The sequence below is a fragment of the Podarcis pityusensis genome (genome assembly GCF_964106645.2).
Source record: "Podarcis pityusensis genome assembly, chromosome: 16".
Lineage (NCBI taxonomy): Eukaryota > Metazoa > Chordata > Lepidosauria > Squamata > Lacertidae > Podarcis > Podarcis pityusensis.
The window spans coordinates 32,358,772-32,376,254 of record NC_138041.1 but is presented as its reverse complement, the minus strand read 5'-3'; the positions used below and the strand labels follow the sequence as shown (position 1 = coordinate 32,376,254).

The 17,483-nt window shown below is 45.1% G+C and overlaps 1 protein-coding gene and 1 long non-coding RNA gene across 13 annotated transcripts in view; one reads left to right on the top strand and one right to left on the bottom strand.

Moving 5' to 3' along the window:
- Positions 1-17,483, top strand: part of FBRSL1 (fibrosin like 1) — a 779,020-nt gene that overhangs the window by 73,413 nt on the left and 688,124 nt on the right. The window lies entirely within an intron of this gene.
- Positions 9,122-13,077, bottom strand: LOC308465433. Its single transcript, XR_013980434.1, has 3 exons — positions 12,203-13,077; positions 9,727-9,853; positions 9,122-9,490 (listed from the first exon to the last, which is right to left on the bottom strand). It is a non-coding gene; the product is annotated as an uncharacterized lncRNA (long non-coding RNA).

Here is a 17,483-nt window from a genome sequence, read left to right as displayed (position 1 = left end):
ACGTCTGGAACTGGGCCCTAAGAATATGACTGCTGCTGAATATTCAGAGGGGGTGTGGCTTAGTGGTAGAGCATGTGCTTTGCATGCACTAAGTTCCATGTTCCATTTCCCAGTATATCCAAGTAGAGCTGGGAGAGATACTTGCCTGAAACCCTGGACGGCCACTGCTGGTCATTATGCACAATACTAGATGAATCAGTAGCTTGACTCAGAATTAGGCAGCTTCCCTATGTCCCTGAATTACTTACGCAAAAGGCTCATGCCAGTCAAGCACTTTGCTTTCCACAGTGGGCATCCACGAAGCTCGCAAATAGTGCAGCAAGGCAATAAACCTCTCCTGTGGCTGTTCATTGGCTGCCCCCTTGACAGGACTGAAGGGGGGTGGAAATGGGGAAGAAAGACACATATTTTGCAAGCCATCCTTTGCTAGCTATTGCGTATGCTGTAATTGGACTCTTTCGAGCCAGGCTGTCTAGGCTTGGCTGCATCCGCTGCGAGCAGACAAGTGTCAGCCCTTAATTCTATTCTGTCTGTGTCACTGAGCTACGACATCTCATCTCATCCTGTTATATGGAGACTTAAGAAAAGATAGAGGCATCAGAAAACTGCCAGGAAGCCACAAGGGCCTGAAACCACTTTGCTACTGATAACCTTCATTTTGGCTTCTTTGAGCAGGATGTGGAGATTTTTCTCTTCTGCATCCAGATAGAAGGAGGGTGTGTGTCTCTGTGTGTGTGTATGTAAACTAGCCTATTGTGCAAATGTGAAATTTACATTCATTGCTCCACCCACTTTTGCTTCTAGCCCTGCCCCCTACTGGAATGTGGCCCCCAGAAGGGAATGTGGCCCTTTGGCTGGAAAAATTCTCCAGCCCTGATTTAGGAACAGAGGTCATATTAGCCCATCCAGTTCAATATATTACAGGCATAGGCAAACTCGGCCTCCCAGATGTTTTGGAGCTACAATTCCCATCATCCCTGACCACTGGTCCTGTTAGCTAGGGATCATGGGAGTTGTAGTCCCCAAACATCTGGAGGGCAGAGTAAGTGTAAGTGCAAAACACACACTGAAGGGATGAGGACTGTTTTGCAGGTAGATAAATGAAAGGCTGCATGAGATCAGCTGCACAAATTGGATGTTCTTGTCTCTTGTTGAATCAAACAGCAGGTCCATCCAATCCAGCATCAAGCAGCATCTCTCTCATGCTGCTACACCCAGCAACTTATACTTGTCTGCACACTGCCTCTGAACGTGTGGATGGAATTGGGGCCATGGCTCAATGCTAGAGCATCTGCTTTGCCTGCAGCAGGTCCCGGGTTCAATCCCTGGCATCTCCAGTCAGGACTGGGAGAGAACTCCAGCCTGAGACCCTGGAAAACTGCTGGAGATAATACTGAGCTAGAAGGAGCACTGTGGTCTGATTCAGCATAAGGCATCACCCCATGTTTCTTAGCATGGGGGTCTGTGTTTAGCAACAATGGCTACTAGTGGTTGCAGACGCATATTCTCATGAAGAAGGCTCTGGGCTGATTCCCCTTGTAAGGGTGAGTCTAGACCAGCCTTTCTCAACCTGTGGGTCCCCAGATGATGTTGAACTACAACTCCCATCACCCTTAGCTTTTAATAATAATAATAATAATTTTTTATTTATACCCTGCCCTCCCCAGCCAAGGCCGGGCTCAGAGCGGCTTACAAGCAATAATAAAAACAAGATGAATGATTACAACTTAAAAACAAAAATAAAATACAGCATTAAAATAATAGAACATTAAAATATTAAAATATAGCCTCATTGGAAAAGAAAAAAGAAAGAGAGGGAGGGAGGGAATCAAATTGGCTCCAAGCCAAAGGCCAGGTGGAACAACTCTGTCTTACAGGCCCTGCGGAAAGAAATCAGATCCTGCAGGGCCCTGGCCTCATGAGGCAGAGCGTTCCACCAGGCCGGAGCCAGAGTTGAAAAGGCCCTGGCTCTGGTTGAAGCCAATCTAACTTCCTTAGGGTCTGGGACCACTAGGGTGTTGTTATTTATGGACCTTGAGGCTCTCTGTGGGGCATACCAGGAGAGGCGGTCCCGTAGGTACGAGGGTCCTAGGCCGTGAAGGGCTTTAAAGGTCAAAAGCAGCACCTTAAATCTGACCCTGTACTCCACCGGGAGCCAGTGCAGCTTGAAAAGCACTGGGTGAATATGCTCCCATGGCAGAGACCCCGTGAGGAGCCTCGCTGCAGCATTCTGTACCCGCTGGAGTTTTTGGGACAGCTTCAAGGGCAGCCCCGCGTAGAGCGAATTACAGGAATCAAGCCTGGAGATGACCGTTGCATGGATCACTGTGGCCAGGTCGGGGCAGGAAAGGTAAGGGACCAACTGCTTGATGTGGCGAAGGTGGAAAAATGTCGCCTTGGCTGTTGCTGTAACTTGCGCCTCCATGGAAAGGGAGGCGTCAAGGATTACACCCAAACTCTTAACGGAAGGCAATGGCACTAATTGGGCCCCCACAAGAGAAGGGAGTTGGTCCCTCATCTCCATGCCATCCCGACCTAGCCATAGGACCTCTGTCTTCGAAGGATTTAGTTTCAATCGGCTCCCACGAAACCATCCAGCCACAGCTTCCAAGCATCTGGTCAGTGTGTTCGGGGCCGAGTCGGTGTGGCCATCCATCAGCAGATAGAGCTGAATGTCATCAGCATATTGGTGACAGCCCAGCCCAAAGCTCCGGATAATCTGGGCAAGGGGGCGCATAAAGATGTTAAAAAGCATCGGGGAGAGAATTGCGCCCTGCGGCACTCCACACACCAAGGAGTGGCGCAACGACATTTCCCTCCCTAGTGCCACCCTCTGTCCCCGACCAGAGATAAAAGAGCACAACCAGTTACGGGCTATGCCCTGTATCCCCATGTCTGCGAGGCGGTGGTCCAGAAGATCATGATCGACCATGTCAAAGGCTGCTGACAAATCTAAAAGGATCAGCAGTCCTGACCCGCCTCGATCTAGTTGTCTACGGAGATCATCTGTTAGGGCAACCAGAGCCATCTCGGTCCCAAAACCAGGACGGAAACCGGACTGAAATGGATCTAATGCCGATGTTTCCTCCAGAAACCTACCAAGCTGTTCAGCAACCGCTCTCTCAATTACCTTACCCAGGTATGGAAGATTTGAAACTGGGCGGTAATTGGATAGGTCTAAGGGATCTAATGAAGTTTTCTTTAAGAGTGGACACACCACTTTTAGAAGACATCTGAAGGCAGCTCTGTTTAGGGAAGCTTTTAATGTTTAATAGGTTATTGTATTTTGGTGTTCTGTTGGAAGCCGCCCAGAGTGGCTGCGGAAACCCAGCCAGATGGTCGGGGTATAAATAAATTATTATTATTATTATTATTGAGAACCGCTGGTCTAGATTGTCACTCCTTTGTAGGAGGGATCCAAGTACATATTGTAAACTCAGATTAAAAGTGGTTGCACAATTAAAAGTGGATTGTTGCCCTACAACAGGGTTATCCAATGTAGTGCCCTCCAGATGTTTCTGGACTCCCAACTCCCATCAGCTCCAGACAGCATGACCAGTGGTTAGGGTCCCAACAACATCTGGAGGGCAACCCAGTTTGGCTTTTATTCCTGCAACCACACTTCCCCTGTGCCTCTTCCAAAAAGTTCACTTAGACTTCAGAGGATGGGAAGGAGGGGGTGGTTTTGGCAGCCTATCTAGGTGGTTTTTTCCTTCACTCATTTGTAGAGAAATTGCAGAGAAGACTCCTGGTTTTAAATATCTACTTTGTTTTTAAATAGAACCCCGAGACCCACCAAACAGGGCCAGACGTGAAGTGGTGGCTCAGGAGATGGAGCCCCTTAGCTCCTGTACATTTTGAGCCAAGTACTGAGATGACCTACTTAATCCAATACAAATCTACATTTGACTTCTTTTTTTAACAGATCGGAGATTCTAATATTCAGACTAGAGTTGAGTTACTGCAGATCAGAGATTCCAGGTCTCTAATTCAGAAAGGAGATAGCCTCTTTTGTTGCTATTTTTAAAACTCTTGCTGAACTACTGCAAATCATGCAGAGATTTTCCTTGAGATCCTAATCTATCTTTTCCCTACCCCCAGTCTGAAAAGATCAGGTGAGAGCTTTAAAGGGCAAAGGATTCATGATTAAAAATTGAAAGGGTGTGAACCCATAGTTTTGGCTTCCCTGTGGCTCAAAACATACTGTATAGCAGTGCTAAATACACTTGCCTGCCAGCAAGTCCCATTAGACTTTGTTGGTGATAAATCTGAGTAGACCTGCCTAGCATTGTGCTACAAGAGTTTCCCCAAGTATTACCATGAAAGCGATAAACTCTGTCGTCCAGCAATTGTAAGAAAAGCCTCATGCTGATCTCTTAAAATACAAGCAGTACCTCTCTCTAGCATGACCCCCATCCCTTTCCTACGAATGTTGGCATGCATTTTAAAGAATAACAACCAAATTATTGGAAGACCAGTGTGAAACCCGGTGGTTTTGTTTCCCTGCTTCCTACCAGCATTGATAAGTGGTGGGGAGCTCTGTCTAAACTTCATCTGAAGGCTTAGATCAATACACCGTGGGCTTCTACAGGCATCGGCAGGAAGGAAAGGATACTTAACTTTAATCAGCCAACCAGGCATTTTGCTCTGGCTGCTCCCAGTTTCAGTTTTCTCAAAGTAAACACCAGCTAAATTTCTGGGCAAGTAACCACAGAGGCTGGGAGCTCCTAGCAGTGGTCTAATCTAATCTATATTAGGCCCTCTCTGTTTTCATTGTGGTTGGAGTAACTCTTCACATTTGGCACAATACGCTTCCTTGCTAACACTTGAAAAATTATCCTGTTCTTCCCCCCTGCAAACTCCATCACTTTACAAGAGACACGGTAACTGATCTGGAAGAATATTTGTTCTTGCAAAAAAAATAAAGGGTTGCATGAACCCCCACCCACCCAAAAAGAGAGCAAATACAGCTATGTAACTGAAATATTCCCTAAGCCATTTTTTATCCCTTAGCGTGTCACAAACAATTCATACAGGGAAGGCAGGCAACTTACATGCATGTCAACCTTCATTCACTTTTCTGCTGCGAAAAGCCTCGTCTGTGTTTCATAAACATTTCACCGAAAAGGCTTTTGATTTTCTTATCCCAAAGGAACTGTCACTCCTCAAGTTGACTCCACTAGAGGTTGCCATCCAGTATACTGCCTGTAAGTGGTGGTATTTAATCAGAACTCCCCAGTGGCATCCTACACAATTTAAAATAAATACTCTGTTGGCCAACTCATGCATTTAGCTTCTGCCTCTCCCTGAAGTCTTTCAGAGGGGTAGAAATATTTAAGGATTCCAAAAGCATTTTAATTTATCAGAGTCAAATCCAAAATATCATTTTGGATTTTGTGTAAGATGCCTTTTGTACTTTTATAGAAAGGTGGAGTCATAAATTCAATTGCTGTGCTACTAATAATGTACTTAAAAATCCCAAACATTGTGCATAGTGATGCTCACCAGAAAGCACCAAGTTTTTTTTAAATAATTTTTTTATTAAAAATAATTTTTAATACACATATATTACAAATATACAAGCATACAAACATACATTTACCTACACTCAATCCCACGAATAATTCATTTTCCCATCACCATCCACCACCCCTCACCCCACCTTTGTGTTTGACTTCCAATCTACTCAATTGCAATTTCTTTCCACTTCTATTGCTTTCTTTCACACACCTTTAACCTAATTTCATACTTCTTTTTCTGTTACACATTGTTATCTATCTTATTTAGTATTTCAGTATTTGGAGAAAGCACCAAGTAAAAAAGTTACACTTACTCCTGAGACACTTCACCAGGGTTCAAAATAAGGAACAAAAGATGAAACGATAAGGCATTAGCAACAGAAATGAAGCAAAATAATTCAGATGTTTGCTACGAAAACCACTGTGTTGTTGTTGTTTAGTCGTGTCTGACTCTTTGTGACCCCATGGACCAGAGCACGCCAGGCACTTCTGTCTTCCACTGCCTCCCGCAGTTTGGTCAAACTCACGCTTCTAGCTTCGAGAACACTGTCCAACCATCTCATCCTCTGTCATCCCCTTCTCCTTGTGCCCTCATCTTTCCCAACATCAGGGTCTTTCCAGGGAGTCTTCTCTTCTCATGAGGTGGCCAAAGTATTGGAGCCTCAGCTTCAGGATCTGTCCTTCCAGTGAGCACTCAGGGCTGATTTCCTTCAGAATGGATAGGTTTGATCTTCTTGCAGTCCATGGGACTCTCAAGAGTCTCCTCCAGCACCATAATTCAAAAGCATCAATTGTTCGGCGATCAGCCTTCTTTATGGTCCAGCTTTCACTTCCATACATCACTACTGGGAAACCCATAGCTTTTACTATATGGACCTTTGTTGGCAAGGTGATGTCTCTACTTTTTAAGATGCTTTCTTTTTAAGATGCACTGTAGTTTCTTGTAAACGGCAGCGAGAGATTTTCAAGCTTTTTGTGTCTCTTGAGTGAGGCCATTGGTCTGCCTGGCTCAGTGTTCTCTGCACTGACTGCAGCAGTTCTCCAGCATTTCAGATGGTGTGCATTCCCAGCCTTACCTGGAGAATGCCAGGGATGGAACACAGGTGCTCTACTGCTGAGCTATGTCCTTTTAAGCTGGTGGTTTCCTCTGCTGGGGTCCTCAACGAAGTTTCCCCCGCTTAGAAGTGGGCTTTTGTTCTTGGGAGCAGAACCTTGTGGCACAGTTGCTTCCCCCGATGTGGGAGGTTGTCCATATGCCAAGTGGCGCTGCTGCTTTGCTTTATCGTTTTTCCCCTTCCTTGGGAAAATGATCTGGTAGAGGGTCTGAGAAAAGCAACCAGGCAAAAAGCCACGAAGTGCAGCTGGTGTCAATTTGCAATAGCATTTTGGGGAGGGGGGCAGGAAGGGGAGAGCGAGGAAGTTAAGAAAGCACTTGGAGTGGTACGTAGATATATGTAGTTTGTGCTACATGTATTTTTGCACCCAAAGAACACAGGACCATCCTGCACCCAGCAAGAACTATGCGGTCTCACTTGTCATTCATTCCTTGGGGGAAAAAACATTTTCTAGCAACTGAGCTTTTCTCTTTAACAAAGAAACACCAGCAACTAGGATCCGTGTTGCACAAGACTGTAATAATTGAGAAGGGATGCACTGATACAGGCCTTGCATTGATATAATACAGCCATACCTCTGGTTAAAGATGCTTCAGGTTGCGTTTTTTCAGGTTACGGATGCTCCGAAACCTGGAAGTACCGGAACGGGTTACTTCCAGGTTTTGGAGGTCGCGCATGCGCAGATGCGCCGCTGCGGGTTGTGAATGTGCATCCCGTATGGATCACGTTCGCAACCCGAGCGTCCACTGTAATCTGAACAAACACAAACCCCTGTGTTGCAAAATGTAACCAACCTACAAAAATACAAATGCAGCACGCTGGCTAATAACCATTAGTGAATATATAATTGGTTATGATGTCATTCAAAATATACGAATAAGCCACTTCAAAATGATGTATATATCATACAACACATCTCACAAAATATACAAGTAACTACAAGTAGTTATATATATCAGAGTCAAACAAAGAACCAAACAAATCAATGAATAGCGAGGAACGCCAAGCCGTCTCTCAAAGGAAGACATCTCACAAAAGTCTCAAAGGAAGACGTCTCTCAGAAGCCTCAAAAGGACAGTATATACTCTGCATATACTCTAATCTATATACAGTGGTACCTCGGGTTAAGAACTTAATTTGTTCTGGAGGTCCGTTCTTAACCTGAAACTGTTCTTAACCTGAGGTACCACTTTAGCTAATGGGGCCTTCCGCTGCTGCTCTGCCGCCGCCGTGCGATTTCTGTTCTCATCCTGAAGCAAAGTTCTTAACCCGAGGTACTATTTCTGGGTTAGCGGAGTCTGTAACCTGAAGTGTCTGTAACCTGAAGTGTCTGTAACCTGAGGTACCACTGTAACTACTCTATATAACTACTTGTAGTTACTTGTATATTTTGTGAGATGTGTTGTATGATACATCATTAGATATTCACCAACAGTTATTAGCCAGCGTGTTGTATTTGCATTTTTGTAGATTCTTGCATTGATATAGGCTAGGGATGCCCTACATGGTGCTCTCCAGAGTTTGCTAGACTACAGCTCCCATCATCTCTGATCATTGTCCCTGCTGTTAATGGGCACCATGTTGGCTACCCTTGATAAAGGCAATCCACTGTTTATTCAGGGTGCTGGCATCTCTCAAACCAGCTTTTTTCAGATGGAGATGGTAACGAGTAAGGCTGCTTGTCCTTGAGCTCTGCGGTCTGTCCTTGTTTTAATTTATTTTATCTTGAATGGTTTTAAAGCCAGTTGGACCAGCAGCTAATGATAATTGCCACATGCAAGCAAGGAACATATCTGTTTTTATCTGTATTACTTCTGCGTGGGCTTAACAAGCCACATATTTTAAATGGAGGACAGGCGATAGGGGAGCAGCTGTTTTGGCTCAGCTGCTGATGAGAAATGTTTAGACGTCCATCTTGACTGAAGGGTACTCCACAGTTTTCACATGGTTATTACATAAGCACAGGCCTACGGTACTTCAGATAAAGCACCCAGAACTCCTTTGCCAGATTTAGTCTAGAAATCTGTGTTGGACTATTGAGACTCGGCAAGGAAGACGCAGGTATTGGCAAAGGAGTTGTGGGAAGATAAAGTTAATAATGTCTTACATGGACAGCTCTGGAGATGCCTTATCCCAAGTAAGAGGTTTTGCTACATACTCCTTTAATGAAAGCTTAGCTAACTGGTCAGTTGATCTGGACTTGCTAGGAAGAGATATATATGCTCCCAGGCAACCCCAGCTTAATCCATATAACAAAGTGTCATCCATGCACAATGAGTATCTTGACATAAAAGACTTGGCTACAGCAGAGACTGAAAGTTCCTCACTATGGGAACTTTTACATGACCAGTGTCTCCTGTTTAAACAAACAGCAGAGGGTATGTTTAGTAGAATTGACACATTAGAAAAGGAAGATTTGGCTTTGAATGCCATAATTGGTACACTGGTTTGGTTAGTGGAGACAGGAATTCTAACTGTAAGACCCTCCCAAGTAGAAACTGAGTTTATTGATGGTTTGAAGGTACATGAAAGTTGGAGATAGATCTGAGTTCACCAAGCCCCTATCAAATTCAGTAACCAAAGAATTAAATTACGCCCATCAAGATTGGAACTTGAACTCAGAAACCTTCTTTTATGCCAGTATGAATCTTCATGAGACGGACTTGGAGGAGTCCTTTTCCATTCATCTCTTTACTCCTTCAGATACAAGGCTACTGATAGGGGATGAGTATTCTAATAATCCACTTGCTACATTCCAAGGAAATGATCTGGGTCTGTCACCTAATCTAATTTGTACAAGCTGGTGTCTTTCAATGGAACTCTGAAGGCTTGGGGCAGCACTGCACATTTCCTGCCCTACAGCACAGATGGGAAGAAAAGGCAGCAAATGATGTCTTAATAAACATACTTTGAAAGCTTGTGAATGAGGGGGGGGGTGGCCATTCATAACTGACCAGTGAAAAAACCCAGCAGAATAATTAAAACAGAATCTGAACTGCAAGCAGGAATTCAGTCCATTGTAGGGGTTTCCCTGGGTTTAGGAAATGGTTTACGTTGTAAATACCTGTCTTAATTTTGGCTACAGAACTAACCTTTCAGGATCCTGTTGTATGGGATAAATTTTGGTCTCTAATTCATATGTTCGCTGACAGAGAGCTGTTTTTCAAATTAAAAGGTGTTCCAAATAACCTGTACTTGCTAGAGAATGGGAATCACAGTCTGGAAAGGAGCAGAAAGTTCTTGAGCTATAAGACTCCTGCCTTTGTCACCTATCCAAATAGTATCCAGATACATTCCAATAGACAAGAAAGGAATATCAATTATATTGGCCTGAATGCAGGTATTGGAAGAAACATCTCCAGGTTAGAGGCCTCAAACTCCTACCCTAGCAATCTACTTTCCAGAGATCAAAGGGATTATCTGTTAACAAATGCTCAAGATAAGCCCAGGGACTCTAGGTAATTATAGAAAAGCAAATTATGATACCTTCCGCTCCCCACTAAGGTACAGTAAATGACTAGAAAACATCTAGAAAGGTCTTAACATTCTTTCTTGGAACCCGGTGGGTTGGGATAATAAGGAGGCAGATAAGAATTTTATTAGGAATCTTTCTTTTCTATGTGATCATCTCTCAAACCTTCCCTTTTGGGGTAAGGTCATCATTATTATTTAAATAGTGATTTAAAATACAACTTTAAAACCAGGTTAAAACAATCTATGATCGAAGTGGTAGATGAACCAGTCAGTGTCTCTTTCATGTGTGTGGTGTTATAGATATCCCCCCCCCCCTCTCATGAATCCATTCCATCATTCCATCGCTTGGATTTTTTTTTTTTTTTAAATGGTTATTTTTAAACCACACATGAAAATTAGCATACTTTAAGATTTCCATATACAGTGGTACCTCGGGTTAAGTACTTCATTAGTTCCGGAGGTCGGTTCTTAACCTGAAACTGTTCTTAACCTGAAGCACCACTTTAGTTAATGGGGCCTCCTGCTGCCGCTGTGCCGCTGGAGCACGATTTCTGTTCTCATCCTGAAGCAAAGTTCTTAACCTGAAGCAGTATTTCTGGGTTAGCGGAGTCTGTAACCTGAAGCGTATGTAACCTGAAGCATATGTAACCCGAGGTACCACTGTAGTATGAACATATAAACAGCAAAAAAGTACATCTATTAGCTACATAAATTAGATAGGATACTTATGTACAATTTTTGTTGCCCAACCTGCAAAGCTCTCTTAGGTCAGGATAACCAGTGCTGGGGGCTGAAAATCTTACAAAATCCCATTTCTGCCTACTTGTGAGCCAAACTGAGATACCTAAAATTAGGAAGTTTTGATCACCGGGGTTTGGCAGAGGATGACGGGTGTGCCGTGTGTCATTAACAGAACTTCGTTTGGCTAATGATATATTTAACAGAATGATTCACATCAGGGTTGCTAGCATCTGTTTGCAGAAAGTAGAGGGCCCCCATTTCCTAACCGTTTGACAAAAAAATAAATAAAAAAAGATCTCCTGCTATTAATGCCTTGGTTTTGATAACTTTTAAAAGCATAACTATTAAAACTAATTGGCTGATCACCACTTTGGATGCTGCTGCTAATAGTTTTCTCTTTTTTATTCTGCTGGAATGCCTGATGGCTGCTACGAAAGGAACGTGCAGAGCTTGTAAAAAGCCCAAGTTACATACGCTGCATTAAAACACACACATGCACACACAAAAGGGGTAGCCATGTTGTTCTACTAAGAAAACAAGCAGCAACAGCTCTAAATTTCACAGTTGGGCAATCTATTACAGTGGTACCTCGGGTTACAAACACCTCAGGTTACCAACACTTTGGGTTACAGACTCTGCTAACCCGGAAGTAGTACAGTGGTACCTTGGGTTAAGAACTTAATTTGTTCTGGAGGTCCGTTCTTAACCTGAAACTGTTCTTAACCTGAGGTACCACTTTAGCTAATGGGGCCTCCCACTGCTGTCACACCACCACCGTGCGATTTCTGTTCTCATCCTGAAGCAAAGTTCTTAACCCGAGGTACTATTTCTGGATTAGTGGAGTCTGTAACCTGAAGCGTCTGTAACCCGAGGTACCGCTGTAAGCAAAGAAGAGAAGGGGAGAGACGAGGGTGGGGGTTGAAAAAAAAAGCACCAATTAGGCTGAATGTCGTAGCGATAGGGTCAGTTTTTAGACACAGTTCCAAGATGGTAGGTTGCAGGCTGAATCAGTCTCTGCCACATGCTACAGGTTACACACCTAGGATTTGGGCATAAAGAAGCAACAACTTCCCCTTCCCCCATTTTTTTTAAACATAAAAATCCATCCTACTCCTTAAGCAAAACAAGGAGGTTCCTGGTTAGGGCAGAGAACAGAAATTAAGAGAAATGTGCAGTCATTGGCCTGGTCTGCACACAATACTGTAGCACAGGGGTCAGCAAACTTTTTCTGCGGAGGGGGGGTTCATTGTCCCTCAGAGCTTGTGGCAGGTAGGACTGCGCATGAGTGTGCACGAGCACATGCCTATGCCTTCCTTCCCTTGGAGACAGAGCGGCTGAGATACTTCCACTCACCGTGTTCAGATGGAGTGGACTGGGCTGAGCTGGGCTGGGGAGGGGGCGCCCCGCCAGCACTGGATCTCGGCTTGTGCAGAGAGGCTGCAGCCACCCCGCCAGGAAGGGCCCCTACCCCGGGGTGTCCATGACCGTGCTGCTAATGCGTCACCGCCGAGCAGCACAGAAGAGGAGTCCTCCTCCCTCTCCCTCCTCGTAGGCTCTCTGCTCCCGCTTCTTCCCGCCCCTTCGCTTCTCCTCTTCCCTACTCGGAGCTAGACGTCAACAAGGCGCCCTGCCCTGCGCCTCGCCCCGATTGGAGCAGTGAGTCTTGGGAAGGGTCGCCATTGGCCACCAGCTCGCATCAAACCAGCCAATGGAGGGGAGGCCCGAGGTTGCTAAGGCTTCGGATTGGCCAGCGTCGAAGAAGTCTGAGCAACCTCACAGCATGCTGGGGAGATGTAGTCCCGGGGGGGGGGGCGGGACACGCAATAAAGTGGCACCCATAAAAAATTGAAAAAGGCGATCGCACCTATCCAAGTGGCAATTGCAGAACCGTTCGCAGGCCGGATCCAGAGGGCAATTGGGCCGAATCTGGCCCGCGGACCGTAGTTTGCCAACCCCTGCCTTAGCATGAACTTGCAGACTCTGGAACAGGAGATTGTGCTCCTCCCATGCTGCGCTGCGCTGAGCTAAGCCATGTCATGCCTTGTTGTCCAAACCTGAGCTCGTGGTTTAGCTCTCTGTGGGCGGACTACAAACTGCAACCAGAGTTTCTCTTACAGGAGAGCTAAGACACAAGCTCAGTTTTGGATGATGTGCCAAACACCATGACTTGGCCTAGTTTAGCAGAGCAGCAGAACAGCTGAGATGGAGCAAAGAGGCCAGAATCTCTTTTCCAGGAGCCCACATACATATAGCACGCACCTGCTAAACCATGGTTTGGCTTAACGTGACCTGCAAACCAGGCCTACATATTAGCAGAGCCAGAGATTATTTGGGGTTGCGTACTAAATTACAAAGAGTTGATTCAGTATGATTTTTTTTGTGGCTGATGCAATTTTATTGGCTAGCCAACACCTGTCTAAGAAGGAAAGGGGAGCAATCAGCAGGGAGCTTGTAGGACTGAGGCTCCTTTGACTGGAAAGTTTTATTTGCCCATAATTGTAAGAATACGATTCTGAGTTACTTGTGCAAGTTTTCCAATTAGGTGTCTGTTTTAAGCAGATTAGACAAAACCTATGGTGGACAGGTGTATCAGTGACTATTAGCAAGTGGCCCAGCTGGGTCCTTTTAGACCCTAGACATAATGCTTACGCAGAAACGCACTCTTTTGGAGTATGTATTACTTCAGCTGAGAAGCACACAGAACATTTCTCTTCCCCCTGCTATGCCATGCTCTAAAACTGTGTCTGCATCTCTCATGTTAAAGCAAAAACGACAACAACAATAGTTTGCCAAGCCTGTTTTAAAAACAATAATTACTAGTAATAATAATGTGTGTGTGTGCAGCTTTCTCTCAAATCATAGAAGCATCATGAAAGCAAGAATAATGTTGGGTTTCCTTCTTCTACCCTGATAAGTACCATTTTGTTGTAGAGAATGATAATTGATTTGTTGCGTCTGTTACCATGTACATGCCTGATTAGGCACCCACTGCCTACAAAATGAATTCAAGAAAGAAAGAAAGGGTGTTCTGGTGACTCGGACTTCGCTCCTCATGCCCATGCCTGATCAGATGCTTGATGTAGGGACTGTTAGCTGCAGCCCCATCATCTGCTCTTCTCTGGGTGGTGGGTTCTGGATTCCTGAACCAGAGTCCAGCCTACTCCACCTACTGTTAGTAATTGTGACTGTGGAAGGGTCACACAACAGTGGTACTACATCTGTTTTGCATGCAGAAGGCCACAGGTTCAAGCCCTGGCATCCCCAGGTGGGGCTGGGAGAGACCCTAGCCCCCAATCTGAAAGCCTGGAGAACTTCTGAGCCAGATGGGCCCAAGAGTTTGACTTGTTACAAGGCATCTTCCTATGTTTCCATGATGTCTCCATGTGTTTTAACAATATAGCTGTCAGACTGATGTAGAGATGGTGCACAACTGCATTCCTACTAAAGGCCCAGTTTCAGTCTCTCCCCCCCATACATTGCCTCTGCATTCCACGCACCACCTTCAAATACAAATTAAAGGGAGTCCCTCTTTCCTTTTCCACATTCACGCTCGTTCGTTTGATCACTAGATTTGGGAGAGATGAGCAGAAATCTCAAAGCTATTTAAAAGGATTAGAGCTGGCCTGTGGGGGTTTTAGCAGAAGAATTAGCCAGCGGAAATCATCTTTTAGTGCATGGGTCGAAAAGCAAATGGGTGGCATTTTAGCCTACATTTTGTAGGAAGCCCAAGACGCTGTTTCCTTTGTCAGCGAGTCTGATTTGATGAGGCTCTGCCGCTCTTGAGTTCTGACCTGCTCTTGGGTATGATTGCTGCCAGCTTAGCAGCCTGTGTGTTTGGTGGAAAATGGAGAGAGACACAATATTCTTGGGAGGAGGGTAGATGGAGACTAGGAGGCATAACAAGGAAAGGGGACATTGTGCTCAAACTCCCTGTGGTGGGAAGCTCACTGCCTGGAGGCTGGTTTTAACATGCCCCAACCCAAGATCATCCCTGGGACAACAGCAGTTCACAAACCAGTGTGTGTTGAATGAAAGCACCCATATGAAAAACTACACACCTTGTGCTGCAAAGGGTCTTTACACACACCCACACCCCGGGGAGCATATCCTGAAAGGGCATCTGTTCGTTGTGTAAACGGCAACAACTGAAGCATGGCCTTAATGTAATGGCATTTCCATACAACTTTTGGAGTGCATGTGTGTGTTTGTCCAACCCTCCTGCAATTATTTTTTGGTTTGCAGCCAATCTCATATGCTGGCCTCAGACAAGGCAAGGGGGGAACACAAAAGCCCTGCCCATCCCCTGCTCAGAAACTTGGGTGGGGTGGGGTGGGGGTGTCACCCATGCACATCTCAGCAGTTGCAGTTATAGCAAGGAACTTGGTTTAAGAGAAAGAAAGCAAAACGAACATCAGGATAACTGGACATGAGACCATGTACTCTGTGTGGTGTGTGTGTGTGTGTGTGTGTGTGTGTGTGTGAGAGAGAGAGAGAGAGAGAGAGAGAATACCCACATCCCTGCTTTTGTCTTTCATGACATTAAGTTCATGGGCAGAAGTTGTGCCATATGGAGCTAAATCATTCATCATTCATCATGACTGGGAGCATTAGTATTCTTAACACAAAGGACCACATCCTCTGCCAAGAGACTGTCCTTTCTGTGTATGTATATTATATACTGTTGTGGTGGAATGCAGGCAGTTCCAGGAGGGGAAGAGCCTGTTTGCATCTGGTCCCAGCCAGGTCCCTGGAAGAGTCCTCACCTTTTGCTCTTGGGAAGTGAGGTAGCTTTTAGCAGCCCATGCCAGGGATTCCATTGCAGTAGCAAACAGCTGAAGAGTGAGAGAGAGATCACCCCTTTGGCCACAGAAATACGATACTGAGAATGTCCTGCAGAGTTTGTTGCTACATGGGAAACTGCACAAAACATCTTGTTTGTTTATTAGATTTATAAACCGCTTGATCGAAAAGCTCTCTGAGCGATGTACAAATAACATTGGATGCAAGACACTGCTAAAATGCACTGTCCAGTTAAAAACAAACGAACTTAAACCATGCATAAAAGCAAATACATGTAGAACCATTGTGACAGTATTTAAAAAGAGAAAATCATTAGTACAGCCAAGGTAGAAGGGTGCTGTCCATGAAAGCTAATCCCACAAAGCATTTATTAGCCTTGAGGTGTGCTTTACTTTCGGCATGGCAGGTATAGCCTCACCTGTTCTCTACCTGCAAAGCTGGTTTTAGTTACCCTTCTGACATGGAAACTGCAGTCCCATTATATGACAGTGTACCTGGTGTTTTCCTCCCACCTCTTAATTTCTTTTTCTTTTTCTTTTTTAGAAACCTGACATGTATAACCATCATGTCAGGACTTCACAGCACAGTAAATGCTTTTTCATATTGCCTAGGAACTTCCTGTGTGTTTGACTATGCGGTTCACGTTGCGGCTGCAATGGGATCGCCTTACTGTGATGCAGCGGTGTCTGCTGAAGCGGACAAAAGGAGCACGTTGCCTTTCTAAAAATAAAACGCTTTTCCCTGACTACTTCAATTTGGGGGGAGAGAGAGTGAGAGAGAGAGAGAGGAGAGCGGAAAAACTGGCACACTGGCATATTAAGAGACTGCTTTTTACCAGAATCAGAAACTCTTGCCTTAAAAAAAAAAAAAGAAAAAAAGCCAAGGTTTTATTCTCACCTTCTGCCTTGCAAACTATGACTACTTTTTGGTATAACAGCAGTTGCATTTCTTGGTTCTTGTCAAGCTGTAACTTCCACTTGCCTGCTCCCAGCTGCCTCTTGTCTCCAGGTACTTAAGGGGGGGGGGGTCGGGGAGCTGAGAAGTGCTGAGCAATCTGTGATGATGGAGGCAAAAGAAAAACCCCTGAGAAGCGGAGGAGACAAAGCCTTGAAATAAGCAGTTGTTGGGAAAGGCATTTAAGCCTCACACCAGTCAGTTTTGTTTTATTCTAGGTAGGATTGGCACCTGCCACTCATCTGTCTGGCTGCTCCTTTTTTTCTAGCTTGCAAATATATCTCAGGGAGCCATCACAGTAAGAGTCATATCTAATGTTTGATGGGGCTGTAGCTCAGTGGTGTAGAGCTGCCTTTGCATTGCAGAAGGCTTCAGGTTCAGTCCCTCGCTCTAGGGGCAATCTATCTGGAAGACAATTGTAGTTCGAGGAGTTTAGTGATCTGACATGGTCATTTCTTCCTGCCAGGGATGAGGTTGGCACTGTGGTTCTAAACCACTGAGCCTCTTGGGCTTGCTGATTGGAAGGTCGGTGGTTCAAATCCTGGTTACGGAATGACCTCCCGTTGCTCTATTCCAGCTCCTGCCAACCTAGCAGTTCAAAAGCACACTGTGCAAGTAGATAAATAGGTACCGCTGCAGCGGGAAGGCAAACGGCATTTCTGTGTGCTCTGGTTTCCGTCACAGTGTCCTGTTGCTCCAGAAGCGGTTTAGTCCTGCTGGCCACATGACCTGGAAAGCTGTCTGTGAACAAACGCCGGCTCCCTCGGCCTGAAATCTGAGCTCCACAACCCCATAATTGCCTTTGACTGGACTTAACTGTCCTGGGGTCCTTTACCGTTACCTCTTCCTGCCTCTGTTTACTTCCCCTCTATCTCTTGTT